Raw genomic sequence first — 15,036 nt, 5'->3', positions numbered from 1 at the left:
TATCTGTTGTGCCAGCTGTAAGCTCTACTGATACAGTTGAACTGCTCAGCTTTGAACCCTTGACTCTACTCCTTGCAGGCGTTGGGCATTTGCAATGGAACGAAGAGCGCCTCCAAAGACACTGAGGACAAAAAAGAGTCAAAATACATAGAAGAAAATAGGATGGCTGAACACACACTAACATAACACTCCTGGTGATAGATATTAAAAAGGGTAGTTTACCAGAAAATCTGTTCAAAAGCTGAAGGCTTGTGACTTGAAGGTTGCTGGTTTGTCAGACTGGCTCAAAAAGCAAACAAGGCTTAAAGCCCAACAAGCAAGACTGAGATTACTGATGGCAGCTACCAGATCTAAAAGTGCAGATATATCGCTACTTCTCTGTGAAACAGCTTTCAAGATAACTTCTAAAAAAGGTTTAGCTCTTAGTCAACATTGCCCATTAAATGAAGCCTAACATTTCATCCAGCTTTTAATCTACTGAATACAGAGGCTAAATACTGGGAAAGCTGTAACACAGGAGGAGGAAGAACGGCAGTTTTTAAGACTTGTGTGAAGACTGAGCCAAAAGCAGTGTATCTGGCTGCAAATTACCAGTGTCAGCATATGGACGGAGAACAGAGGTTTTGAGAGCATTTTGATACTTCTGATCCATTTGAAGTGCCCCGTCACTTCCAGGATCCCAAGATACAGGCCTCATAATCAGTTTTCCAGACAGGGGATGAGAAAATCACACCCAAAAGAGAGATCAGATCACTAAGTCTCCTCCACAAACCGACCCTGTCCCTCTCTCCCCTGCTTCAGTCAGTTAGGCAGACAGTGGAGAGTTGTGAGAAGCACAATTGACTCAGATTATTTACTCTCTTCACATGACCAGAGGAGGATTTAATTAAAGCACAAAAGGCTGCCTGCAGGCAGATGGGCGCCGCTGAATGGGTTCTGACTGTAATACCTTCCGGTGAGCAGACACATGTGTCTGTGACAGAAGTGAGTAAAGAAGGATTTTACAAAATGTTATTATTCATATTATTCAAATATATTTAATTCCTTCAAAAGCTCATGTTACTCACACCACTATTATTATGCCAGGAGTGCCAAAAAGAATTCTAGATGAAAAATACAAAAAACAATGCAAACCTAACAGCAAATTTTGCATGTGGTATTAAATCTACGACACCTCGTCCATAGACAAGGGGAAATAAATCTATGATTGTAATCTGCTGGCTGTCCTCCAACTCTAGTCCTCAAGCTCAGGTAATTTGCTCCAAATGTATTTGGAATGTATAAATCAAAATATCAGATACAGATAGTAAGATTATGGATGTTAGGATGATTGACGATGCACATGAAGAGATCTTTTAAACTGAGTTGAAGTGGGATAACCACTGTACACCGCATCACTAAATTAGAGTTAGATTAAATTAGAGTCATAGTAAACTGAGCCTGGGTGGGTGTAGTTCATAAAAAAGCTGTGAGTCTCTCCTCTGTGTAACCAATGCACCGTGCACAGATCAGTCAGTTGAAAATATAAATTGTAAGGCAGAAGGTTTTTTTTTTTTGCTTCTCCCAAGCTGCTGGATGACAGTGTAAAGCCTTACTTGTACCAGAGAGCTCAAGGTGTGAAGGAAAGCAAGAATATGAATGTGAATGAGGGGGGTGCTGAAAAAGAAGCATATAAAAAGAAACCTTCTTGAAATTTAAAATAGCGTGGGGGCACAATGACGCCACTCTGCTGCTACACTAATGAAAACAAACAAGCAAACAAAAACTCCTCTGTTGATCAGATTAATCTATAACTTTATCTGATGCAGAATCGTGAGATTTGTTTCAGCCTATAGGTGGTAAACTGCAGACGATGCGGCAGAAGAAGACTCAGATTAAATGAAATGTAGTCAATGAGAGCAGTCAAATATCAGAGAAAATCCTCAGAGCAGTCTTTGCTACTTCTTTACTCCTCCTTTCCTGGTCTGCAACTTTAAGATGCTACAAAGTGTTCTCTAATCATCACACAAGCAACCGCATCAAACCCTTCTCCTGTTCTGATCACTCAAAATTACTACCAGTATGTCTTCCACAATGAATGAGTGATATGCTCTGTCCCTTCGCATCGCATGTCTGGCTCTTGCGTGACCTTGGAACTCCACCAATTTGATTCAATTTAGTTTCCTTCCACCAGTTGAGGACAAACCTCAGTATTTGCTATATTTGTCACATTGCATCTGAAGTTACTCTGACTGTAATCTATAAAACTGTCCTGTGACAAAGCAAAGGAAGATGTGACAATGGGTTTAAAACACAAGGCATAGCAGGACAGTTGTAGGTCAAGGCTAATTATTAACATTAATTACACTGATAAGTTACATGTAGCAGTTTCATTGTTGAGTCAGCGCCACACAGTAGAAACAAGAGCACTGCTGATTTGAAAATTATGCCGCAGTGTAGAACTCCACCTGCATGGAGACACTGATCACTATCTGAACAAAACACAAAGGGCTGAGTTAACAGAATAATGGAAATTGTAGCTAAGGCTCCCTCAGCAGGTGGTGTGTTTGAGGTAGAGTTACACTGATTAGTTACTCGTGAAGCATATGAATAATAGGCTAATTACTGCAACACCCTCCATTGCAGTAAGAAATGAAAGCAAAGGTGTTTTGACAACCTCAGACATAACAACGCAGAGAAAATCAATGACAGTGAAGGGTGTGTAGCTTAGTGATAAGTTTGGCATGGCGCAGATTTCCTGCTTCCTGATCTACTGATGGCCTTGCTAATACAATTTGCATTCTGTGTTTCACTCTATGGATGACACCATTGTTTTAGAACATTGTGTGTGTGTGTGTGTGTGTGTGTGTGTGTGTGTGTGTGTGTGTGTGTGTGTGTGTGTGTGTATGTGTGTGTGTGTGTGTGTGTGTGTGTGTGTGTGCATTGAATGAATTGATCAGTCAAATTTGCTCTCATTTGGGCCATAAAAAAAGGCCCAAGCAATGATGTGGCTTAAGGGACTTTGTTTCGCAATTCAATACTTTACATTTATGGAATTCCAGGTTGTTTTTTCTAGACAGACGAACGGTGTCTGTATAATGAGGACCAGTATTTATGGCCGCATGGATGATGGTCCAAATCAATCTTGTTTTGTCAGGTGCTATAGATCTACTGAGGCAACATGTACACTGCTCCTTTCATCTTGATGAAGACCATTCACTCATGATTTCCTGACATGTTTTCATTGTGAAGTGGGTTTAAATGTTTTTAGAAGCCTTTCTCAACATACAAGAGTTCATTCATTGAGACGCTCATAATAACTTACAACCATGAGGTGACCTTGGCAGCTGGAATACATGCACACTAACAAAACACCAACGTAGCAACAGTTTATACCAACAGCTTACTGAAATGTAAATATAAGTGCTTAAAAAGTCTTGCATTTGCCTGAAACACTGCACTGTCATCTTTACTTTACTTTAAGACTTCTATCCTTCAAAGTTTGACAGTCACTATGTTTGCATCCCCATGGGAGCGATGTTGGTGGCACAAGTATGATGTGCCAGTTCCTTTCCATCTGCCGAGATGCCAGAGCGAGAAATGAATGGCCTGGTAGAGTCGGCTCTGCTTGTTTCCATCTTGTTAATATGCCTCTGAGAGGCCCGCTGTAGCCAGAAGACTCACTAGAGGCCGATCTCCAGAGAGGTGAACAAGATAAACATGACTATAGGAGGCAGTGGAGACCTTCAGAGCTGCGTAAATAACCTTGTATGGAGTAGAGGACAAATTGCTCTGCTCCGATCTTTTTGCACAGAGAGAGCTAGTCAGAGCTTCATAAAGCTGAAAGCCAATAAGGAGTATATGGGCAAATCAAGGTCGTATTGCTGCCTTGTTAGCAAACAATAGCCAACTTAAAGATTCACCAGAAATAGAATAACACTGTATGAGCCCTCTCTCTGACTGTCACTGAGCCCTGGTTTGGTATATGCTGGTAGTATGAACCAGCATATACCAAACCATACATTCTGTATACATTATATATTATCATATATTATATTTCATTTTCCAACACACATACCGTATGTGTTGGAAAATGAAATATATTCTGTATATTTTAATGTGTTTTATATCTGGCATTCCAATCATGACAGCCTCTCAGTGAAAGTGATCAGCAGAGACCTTCACATTTAAGAACCCAGGGTGCAGAGAAATTAGGCCCATATTGGATGATCCCTCACCACACGATTTACCTCAGTGCCTACAGTCTTCCACTGAGGGCTAAAGAGGGCTTTTTTGAAGTTACAGTGAATCTGAGCTCTTCAAACATCAAGCTGTCCTGGGAGGTGCTGTAGTCTTTTCAGCGTAGTTGATAAAATGCTTCAGTTTTCCACAGCGACTTGCAACTGATACAGCAGTAATTACAGCAGGTTGGTGGATTTAAACCTGACTACTTAGTCACAGTCGTACATCAGGCTGATGCCAGATTTTGAAAGCTGAGATTTCTTCTTTTAATGCTAACAATACAAACACTTTAGACTAGCATCAGTGTTAATGACAGTATGGAAAAGCCTATGATAAGTCATTTGACTGATGTGACTCACTTCAGCATCTTATTCCAGAATTTAAACAATTATGAAGTTCCATATGTAGGCTATTTATATCAATTATTGTTCTTGTTACTGGTTTTTTACTGTGCCTATCCACTAGATACTCTTAACAAATCATGATTTGTTAAGAGTATCAGGTAAGGCAGACTTCCACCTCCTGATCAGGAGGTGGAAGTCTGCCTTACCTGAATACAGCATCTTATATTCATGAGCACTGTCAAACTGGCAATATGAGAGAATATGAGCCCACAAAAGATAGTCCCTTGGGAAAATTGCATAGTTCCAGTGAGAAGCTTTTAGTTTAATAGCAGAATTATTTGAGCTGAATGTAAAATAGTGGAAACTGAAAGCAGAGTGTGTTATGAGACATTTGTTACTGCTTGAGAAGAGAATGAATATGGCAGGATAATGCTCGTATTCTCTATATTCTCTGCATATAAATTTGCACCAGAGGGTCCTCACAGTATGTTAATACCAGCCTTGACCTTCACACATGTAAACACTGTATCTGACCAGTATAATTAGCTCAAAAGTCAAACTAGTTCACTGAAGATTGCAAGAATTGGCATGCATTATACCATTCTGTACCTGACTTAAGGAGGGTGATGACTGCGGTTGCACTCAGCAACACCTGATGCCTGTGGGGGTGGGTGAGAATACAGTAACAACCAGGACACGTGTGCCTGCATGCTCAGTGAAAACTGAGCAAAAGCAAAGCTTAGAAAAACAAATGGAGGCTCATAAAGGAAGATGACCTCTATCCCATGCTGTTTAAATTTCCCAATGTATTTTAAAAAACAAGAGTAATAAAACTATGGCAGATGGTGAGGAAAAGGGATCAGGTTAGTGTAGGCAGAGCCAAATCCAGATCAAAGGCTGCTCTCTCTGCAGGTTAAGCAACAGTCACATCCATAACCCAGGACAGCTGTTTATGATTGAAGAGGATTAGGGACAGCACACATATTTCATCAGGATTTATCCTCGTCAAATTCTAAAAGTAGATTCCACTAAAGCCTCTCACTTTAGCTCTGAAATAATTATAATTATTATGCAACTTCTTTCCAGTGGAGGTCAGCTGTGCCAGTGCCTCAGGCATTTGGCAGATCAGTCATGATTACCCTCAAATGTCCTTCAGGTTTAACAGTGCAGGGGTAGAAAGAATAGGTACCATCTGTTTTCATTTCAAAATGACGCAAATGCTTGTTGTAGACGTACAGTCAATCAAAATTAACGTGCAAGGAAACTGTTACCCTGAGTCTGTTGCGGACCAGCTGCAGTGTAAAGACCCTTTCATTGTCTACAGCTGAATTTTGTGTGAGAGACATTTTATTAGGCTGAGAGAGACAACCAGGCGAAAGAGGTTTAGGTTTGTTTCATGCAACTTTAATTATCCAGCAACATCACAGAAAATTGACTAATGGAGGATCATTTCACTAAAAATGTCCATTTATGTTCTTCTAGTGACAATTAACAAGTGTTAATCAGATCAAATAAAATACACATAAAATTGTTTAGAATTAGAATAGAGTGTGTGTGTGTGTGTGTGTGTGTGTGTGTGTGTGTGTGTGTGTGTGTGTGTGTGTGCTGAATACAGCAGGTGTTTTGTCTGAAAGAGCAACATGCAGCTCCTCCAGCCCTGAAGCAGCATATGAGGAAACACATACTGTACACACACACAAAGTCTTTCTCCCCTCCTCCTTTTGCTCCTTGTGAATTTTACAATTAAGAAACTGGAGGCCGTCCAGGACTTTCATTTGCACTTATCCTTGCTCTACATATTGTAAACGCAAATATGAAAGCAGTCTGACAGGCAGTTATGTCATCATTGACCAAAAGAAGAGCGTGACTTTCAAAGAAGCAGTGTTTGCTAATGTAAGTTGATTTGGTTGAGAAGTTGAACAGCTGTGAGAGTGTCAGAGGTTTTGATGTGGTATGCTGTGGAAAAAAAGGATACGAATTTAGATTCATTAACTCTATGTAGTGAACACAGTGTCAAAACTGAAAAGGACACAGAAAAAGCAAAGAGGGAAATGCTCTCTTTGTTCATTAGGTGGGATGTGATTTGCAGACTAACATCATATGTGAGAGATGGCTACACTGTGATGGAATTATATTCTAATTTATAACGTGTCACTCTCGTCTGTTGTTTTTCCACTCAAATTTCTGTTATTTCTGTTTTATTGTAAGAAATGCCCCAAACATAACATGTGTTGACGTGTTGTATGTGTAGTTTCTTGTATAGAGAAGATCGTCCTCAGTCATAAATACTCGTTAGGTAAAGATAGACTAATGACAATAAAGGAGCCTTTTTCTGTGTCATTGTTATCAGTAGATGATACACCTAATCCTGCAGAACAAGCTCAACTGATAGAAACTAGAACATAAACATTATTTATGCTTTGCAGGGGAGAAGTTAATTGCGGGTACACTGGGCTTTATATTCACACAGCGATGCCCCCTGTCCTCAGCGGTGTGCTGTGACAACTGGTTATTCATTTAGCTGTGACACTCTATCACCACAAAATAATTGCCTCTCCTGCCAGAGATAGTATGAGATTAAAATATTAATATAATTTAGCTCACTAATGCATGCAAAAGTTTTTTTTTTATCATGATGAAGTGTCCACGGAAAGATATTTTTAGCTCAAATGAGTTACCCCCACCACTGCGTGTACGGACGATAGATAAAAGAAGTGAAGCTGGTTTTGATTTGAAATGTCAGTAAATCCATTATGGCTGTTGTCTGTTGATTGGGCAGCATGAACAGAAATCTTCTGCCCACTGATTTATGTGAGAGGGCTGTAAATTGTAAAACAGTCTGAAATGTAGACTAGTAGTAGATGCTGAATGAGGGACGCTCTAATTCACGTTACACATTCAAGGGTGCTCAGCTCACATCATCTTACAAAAACTTCATTTTATTTATACAGACGACTGAGAAAACGTATTGTATGGTATCAATATGAACGTTTGAGCTGAAATGATTTGCCGATTCATCGACACAGAATTCACCTACAATTTTCCTGATTATTTATCCATTTAAACAATTCTTAAGAGGAAACATGAAAATAAAAGTCTATTGATCAAAAGATTAATCAACAAAGTATTTTGCACAATGATAATGATAATGAAATAACCAATAGTTACAGCCCTACGTATAATTCATAACACAAAATATCAGCTAGGCTACATACTCAACAAATTAAACGTGCAACACTAACTGATGTCATTTAACAAAAAAACTGAGCCAGGTCAAAAGCCTTGTATGTAAACATGCACTGTAACAGTCATTTTAAATGGACTAGGATGGCCAGCAGACATTTTCAGGGAAAAGCTCGACTCAAAGATTGTGTCACAACAGGTAATGGATACAAAATGAAGGGAATCGTGTTGGTGAATCATCTCTAGTCATTAATTAATGGGGCATTCTTATCCAGAATGATAGCAGCAGTGAAAATACCTCAGTTTTCTACATTTATAGACAGAAGAACACAACGTACACACAAAAAACATCCATGACGTGCTGCTCATTAAATCATTTGACATCACACATTAGCATTATGTGAGCCAAAAGAAAAGAGAGAGTTTTTTTTTTAATGAAGCAGCTGAAAACTAAAGGCAGTGTGCATGATCCTCTTGAAAATAGAAAGCGACTCCTCCAGACCTGCTTTGAGGTAACAGAAGAAAAAGAAGGCAAACCAAGAAAATCTACCTCAACTTTTCATTCCCTGAACTTAATCATACTGGATATAATGTAAGTCTGTGTTTGAACATGTAGCATACTTTTCAAAAGACTTTCTTAAAAAAGCCCAAGTGGTCTTTCCTGGGAGACAGGGAAAATCTGGAGGACCAGTGGGAAAGATAATGACAGTGTTACTGCAACAATTTTGAACACCATGAAATAGAGAGGAAATCTTCTTTCAGTTCTTTTTTTTTTTTTTGTTCCTCATTTGAGATTAGGACGCACATTTGTAATCAGATCTAGAGATTTATAATTTGGATAGAAAGACGCTTGATCTCTCAAATCATTCCTCAAAATGCTTTAAAGTCAGTGTGTATACAAGTGTGCACTATATACCCTATGGAGAGATGTTATGTAACAGTTTAAAGAGGGAATTATGAGACAGCTGAATGCAAGTTGAGGGGATCTCAAAGAGAAAAAGAAAGTATCTTATCAGTGGGATGAAGTTCAGGGAAGTTACTGCAGTTAATATGAAATGAATGTGGGGGTGGAAACCCTTCAGCAATGCAAGAGAGGACTTTATCTGCTTCATTAATCCTCACAGACCAGCACACGACACCATGCACTGTAGGATTAACATAGCACTTTACCAATACTTATCTACCTTATAAGCAAACACTATTAGGATATAGCCTGACAACTGTCATTAATATTCATTCATACATCGCAAATGTCACTTAACTTTTCCGGAGGAACTCCAGTGTGTGTGTGTGTGTTTTTTCTTTCTTTCTTTCTTTTTTTTTGGGGGGGGGGGGCTGAAGCAGTCAAAGAGAGTTGAAAATGACTTTGAAACACATCCTCCCCCTCCAAGCCTTTTTGGTTGATCACAAAGCTCCTCCAGAGTTTGTTTCTGGAAGGCAGCACATTCAAAATGAAAGGGAGTGATCCTGGTAGTTACTGACTGGGAATCAGCAGGGGGAGGAAATTCATGCAGCCTATCTTATCTTGCCTCCCACTCCCATCATTACTGGGCTCTATTGCTGATGATACTCATTGCCCAGTAGCGCAATGCCACACTGATCAGCCATTTGCATGCCCTTGCTGGCTGCAGACCTATATACTAAGTGCCCTGGCATGCCACAAATCAAAAGAAAGCCATGACTTGTTATCTTGTTGCAGCTTTTCCCGGGCCTTTGCTGAGGAGCCATATCTCTAGCTTTGAAGTCAGAGCCACTGGCAATGTCTCAAGCGCCGCTGCCATCAAGTGAGCGCCTCTTCATTAAATCCTTGAGCTGCTTCTAATTACAGCCTATATCAGGAGGCCCTCAGTGCTGGGCACTGGAGCAGAGAACAATGCGCATGACACAAATGCCAAAAATCACACGAGAGGCTGGGGAGACAAGCCGTGGCAGACAAGACAAACCGCCCCATCTCACTGCAACTCTATTTCAAGACAGAACTTTAAAACTACACTGTCACAGATGCCATTAACGCTCTTCCTGCCATAGATATCAGTCACAAAGCGGCAGCAGGGAACAGAAATAAAAACAGATGATGTGATATTCAGGTGAGCTTATATGCATACTTTAATCAATGCAGCAGAAGTTTCTTTCCGTCGCCTGGTGTTTCCAAGGCTGCCTACGTGGATGTTTCCCTGTAAGTTAGCAGATTTGCAGCAAGGGATTGTGGGGTGAATTTCATCTGCAGCTTTCATCCTGAAACTCTCTGTTCCCTTGTCACCTACACTCCTAGCTGCTCTATTTATAACTTGTAACCATAACAACTGGTCTTTTCTCTTTGCCAAACGAAAAGAATTCCTGTCACTCGGTGTCTTTGTGCTTCAGATAAATAGCATGTCATAGCACACCAAAACTTTCGTTTGGTGTTGACAACAATGATACTCTCATAACGTGTTAATGGTGATAACTGCAGCTATTAGCAGGGATTTACATTATTATCTTATAGGGAGACAGAGCGTCCCATTGGAACGCTGCCTTTTCAATCCCAGGAACAGAACTAGAGCGCTTTGTTCCTGCATGATGAATAAATTGTCAGTGCTAAAGGGTGGCTGACAGAGATGAGTGAGACTTTGAAGAAGAGTATAGGCATTGTTTTCTGAAAAGTTTAATCTACTTTGCATTAGTTTTTAAGACAGTGAAGAGCTGGCAAATAGTTTCCAAGCTCAGATCTGATGTTTGCAAGCCTGACGTATGTTTGAGAGTTTGATTAACAAACAGGCACCTTGTGGTTTATGGATGAATGGCTTTTAACATAACACAATTGTGTTACCACTTTTATTGAAGTGACCCAGTTATGTGGATACATACACATACCTGCACACACCCAAGTCTACACTCTAAAGTGAAATGATTTACGTTATGGGGACTAGCCTGCGACCGGCTGGCGACCAGTCCAGGGTGTACGCCACCTCTCGCCCGTTGACAGCTGGGATAGACTCCAGCCTCCCCCGCAACCCCGAAAGGGATAGGCGGGTATAGACAATGGATGGATGGATGGATGGATGGGACTAGCGTTTTGTCGCCATAAGGAAAGATCATCGCTTTAGGGACATCACATAGACTACCTTCATTTCCTGGAGACTTACCCTAACCCTTACCTTAACCTTAACCTTAACTTAAACCTAACCTTAACCCAAGTCTACACCCTTAAATGTAATGATTTACATCATGGGGACCTGAATTTGTCCCCACAATGTGACTGTGTAAACAGATTTATGTCCCTGCAACATGAGGAATACATGGGCACACCCACACCCACACCCACACACATACACGCACAACTCTTCCATCATGACTTTACACAGTGGAGCAGGTTATGTTGAACAGAGTCTGAATCACTCCACTATATATGCAGTTGTGGAGTAGTCACGCAGAAACACAAAATGCTGGCAGTTCAGCCTCTCAGGAGCTGAGGCTAACAGGCATTTAGCTGAGGAGGGGTGAAGCCATTGTTTGACTTCTCGCTGCTCCCACCATCCCAGATCCTTTAGTGAGAACTAATTGCTCCCAGAGGGACCAATCCTAAATGAACCTGACCCAAGTGCTTCACAGGGTAGGGGTGAGAATGTCTCCTCTGTCTAACGTGTGGCAATCTCGCAGGCAGACAGATCCAAGATCAACTAAACTCAGGGAGGGGAGGGGGTGAAGCATTAATTCCCTGTAATTATAGTGGAAACCAAAACTGTTTATTTACAGCAGCACTGATGGAAAATAAATAACGCAGTTTGTCTTGTGGTGTAACAGCAGGGGGATTAAAAATGATTATCGAAATCTTATTATTTCAGAATGTGCTCTGACCTTGTTTGTAATGTAATTTGGAGCGCCTTAAAAGATTATGAGATGAGATGAGTCACATTGTAGTTTTCAAATTAAAGAACAGAGTGGTCTGCGGAGGGGCCAGGGTGAATGTCGTGCTAAAAATAAGGATTCAGTCCATTTCATTGTCACGACAAGGTCGAACAGTTCGAGGCCAATCTATCATCCCAAACTTAATGGGCTCAGTCAGAAATATTGAAATGCTTATAATTCAACCACCCGCCCTTATTGTGATTGTGCCATTTGACAAATGTATCTAAATAAAATGGGTCTGAATATTAGCTTCTCAAAACCGTATTAAAAAAATCTGTCAGGATTTAAAGGACAACTGCTTCAATATTACTGTGATATGCAACTTTGGTGGCAAGAATGTCCTCACAGCCACTTTCTGGATTTATTTATGTAGCTTTTAACTGAAACCAAAGGTAAAATTTTCCTGGATTTGACTTTTTACAGTCTGAAAGCTTTTATAATGGACTCACAGCAAATTAGAATTTCTTCTTTTACTAAGGCTGTCCTCCCAAGAAAATGACAGAATCAATCACTTCAGCAAAGTTGTGACTTGTGCTCAATGTCTTCTAGCAGGAATTATGACTTTAGCTCAAAAGAGGACACCAATTGAAGCGGCTGTGTTACAGAACGAAAGTCAGCAGAGGGAGGATCAGCAAAACGTTGGATTAATGCGGGAGACTGCAATCATTTCCTGTTTCCAAACCAACAGTAAACGGCTGGTTTCCTAACCGTAACCATGTGGTTATCATTGTTACCATGATGATGAAGATCCCCAAATCTTTGGAAAGTATTAACATTGTGGTTTTATTAACTTAAACCACAATGTTCCCCCAGCTGTCCCTTAACAAAGTGCTTATTTTAATCAAAACCATGAACTCTGCCTCACCATTACTGAACAGTTTTTTTTTTGTCTAACCAAACCATAACCATATTGTCACATCATAACGCTGACCTATTTTTCAATAATAATTTCAAATGATTTTGGAAAGCACTGAAATGATGTCCTGCTATTAGGGGCATCAGAACATTTATTCTAAAGTATTTGGAGGGCTTGTTTTTTCCATTTATTTTCAAATCCTTAAACCTTTTTTAACATCTGCAAAGTAGGCAGGGATACAGGCAAACAGTACTGTACAATGAAATTCTTTCCTCCTTCTTTTAATGAAAAGCATCCACTGGGGAGTCGTGAAGACATCTGATGACAGACATTCAGCCTGTCATCAGTGTAGGGAATAATAACTCAAACAGTTTTACAGCATTGTGCCCTGCCTTCGCTCCTCCAACCACATCATCACCTCCACATAAAGTGGATGATGTGACTATTCCTGCTCTGCTTTTATGAACAAAGAAAGGAAAGCATGAAGAGAGTGCAGAGCTCTCCATTATTCCTTTTCAGCACTGTTAGTCTGCACAAAATCAGTAAAGGGAGAGCGGTGATAACGCCACTGTTTACATTTGTAGACCAAACAAAGACAGGTGATATCAAACCAGACATGTTAGCACGGCTATTGCCATTTGAAAAAAGAACTCATATTGCCTTTAATTAAGCTTTTCAAGGGCACATTACATACATTCCTGCATGAAGTGGAGGGCTATAGCTAAGGTATCTGCTTTCTCCTGTTATCTAACAGCTCTTTATTAGCTTGCTGCAGGTTAATAATCTCCACTTCAAATTGTATCATCTTTTAAATGGAGCAGCCTCCAAAAATCTCCCCTTTCCTTTTCTCTTTCATTTCATTCCTCTGAACGCTCCTCTGAATGTAGAATTCACTACAGCAATAAGCACAGGAGGCTACACAAACAGGATTACTTAGTGTGGGCATGGTGAAAATCAATTCAGGACTGTTTCTGTTGTAGAAGCCAGTAAATGTGATTCATGCATACTGTACGTAAGCCTCTAAAAAACATTTAGCCTATTGTAAAGCTGAAATATCTCTCCATGTAATATATGGAAAATGTATCAACTTATGGTAAGCGCATTTTAGCCACAATGTCTGCATCTACAAATCCATGTACTTTTACTTCATTCTGATAGCAATCATGTGTCACCTCCTGAATTCCATATGTGGGACAGTACATATATTTTGGGTAATATTCTCCCCATAAATTGGTACATGTCAGCTGTTTACAATGTGTGGGAAAGGCTCATATCCCTGCTATGAGAAACCCAAATAAGGCACCTGGGATCTGGCAATATTAGCTGGGTTACTGAGGCATGTACCGCCTTATGCCAGAGGTTTTGCAAACAGGGAAAGTGCAGTTTCCATAGTAATGCTCTCATTGATTCAATGCTATTCATTTATTTTGTAGCTTTACAAAGTAACACAAAACAGATAGTGAATTATGCGGTTGTGTCTATTATGTCCACAAGAGTCATTATGAATAACATGCTGTCCTGCTATGCATATTTCCACTGCAAAATCCTTTAGATCCTAGCATCTACTGTAGAGATGAAGAAATGAGAAATGTCTAACACTTGAATGCTTGAAATGCTCAATTTAACCTCCTTACCAATACAAAGAAGGACACACTTGAAATAGATGTCCTTCTCTCCTTGTGATTCAATTTCTCCTGCATTTATTGACTGAGATGAAATCCAAGGAAGCAAAATGAGCCCATAGTTACTCATGTTTTCTCTGTCATTTCGTTTCAGCAGCCCATAGTTACTCATGTTTTCTCTGTCATTTGGTTTCAGCAGCCCATAGTTACTCATGTTTTTAATGGCTTTCCATATCTTATGTAGCCATAATTAGATGAGCTCCGATTGAAGGTGGAGGGCAGAACTACTATAGATTCTTAAATGCTTTTATTTCCCACCTTCAAAAAAGTTTGCCACTTAACCAGTCCCACAATTTTAGAGCTACATATAAAACACAGAAAAATACATCAAATCAACAACTATGTTTGACAGCTTTTGCTCTGCATTAGATACAGTGAAGACCAAGTGTTCAGGAGAATCTCCTCAATCACAAACATTAACATCACTACCACAGTGTTTAGAATTTATGGGCCAGAGATGAAAGAACAGCATGTCCGGTGCCCTCCATAGATGGTAACGTACAGTACAATCCTTACTGACCGTTTGTGTTCTTTCACATCACTTTCACCCCACTCTCAAACAAAATTATACATTCATATGTTCAGCAAGTTCTTTTCTTTTCAGAAAATTGCTGTTGCGCACTGCGTGCAGTGGTACAAAGTCTACAGTCATCGATTTAATATGATGTTAGGATATTATGTTACTTAGGCAACCTTACAGGTAACTTTAAAATTGTGAATTCATGGAGTGGTAGCAGTATGTGGAAGCAGTTAAAGCCACAGTAGGTAATGATCAGAATACAACCATATCATTCTGTGTGGAGTTTGCATGTTCTCCCTGTGTTCACCTGGGGTATCCTCCTTAAAAAAAAACCCACTAAAA

This window comes from Chaetodon trifascialis, chromosome 1 (assembly GCF_039877785.1).
Source record: "Chaetodon trifascialis isolate fChaTrf1 chromosome 1, fChaTrf1.hap1, whole genome shotgun sequence".
NCBI classification, from domain to species: domain Eukaryota; kingdom Metazoa; phylum Chordata; class Actinopteri; order Chaetodontiformes; family Chaetodontidae; genus Chaetodon; species Chaetodon trifascialis.
This window is presented reverse-complemented; position numbering follows the sequence as displayed.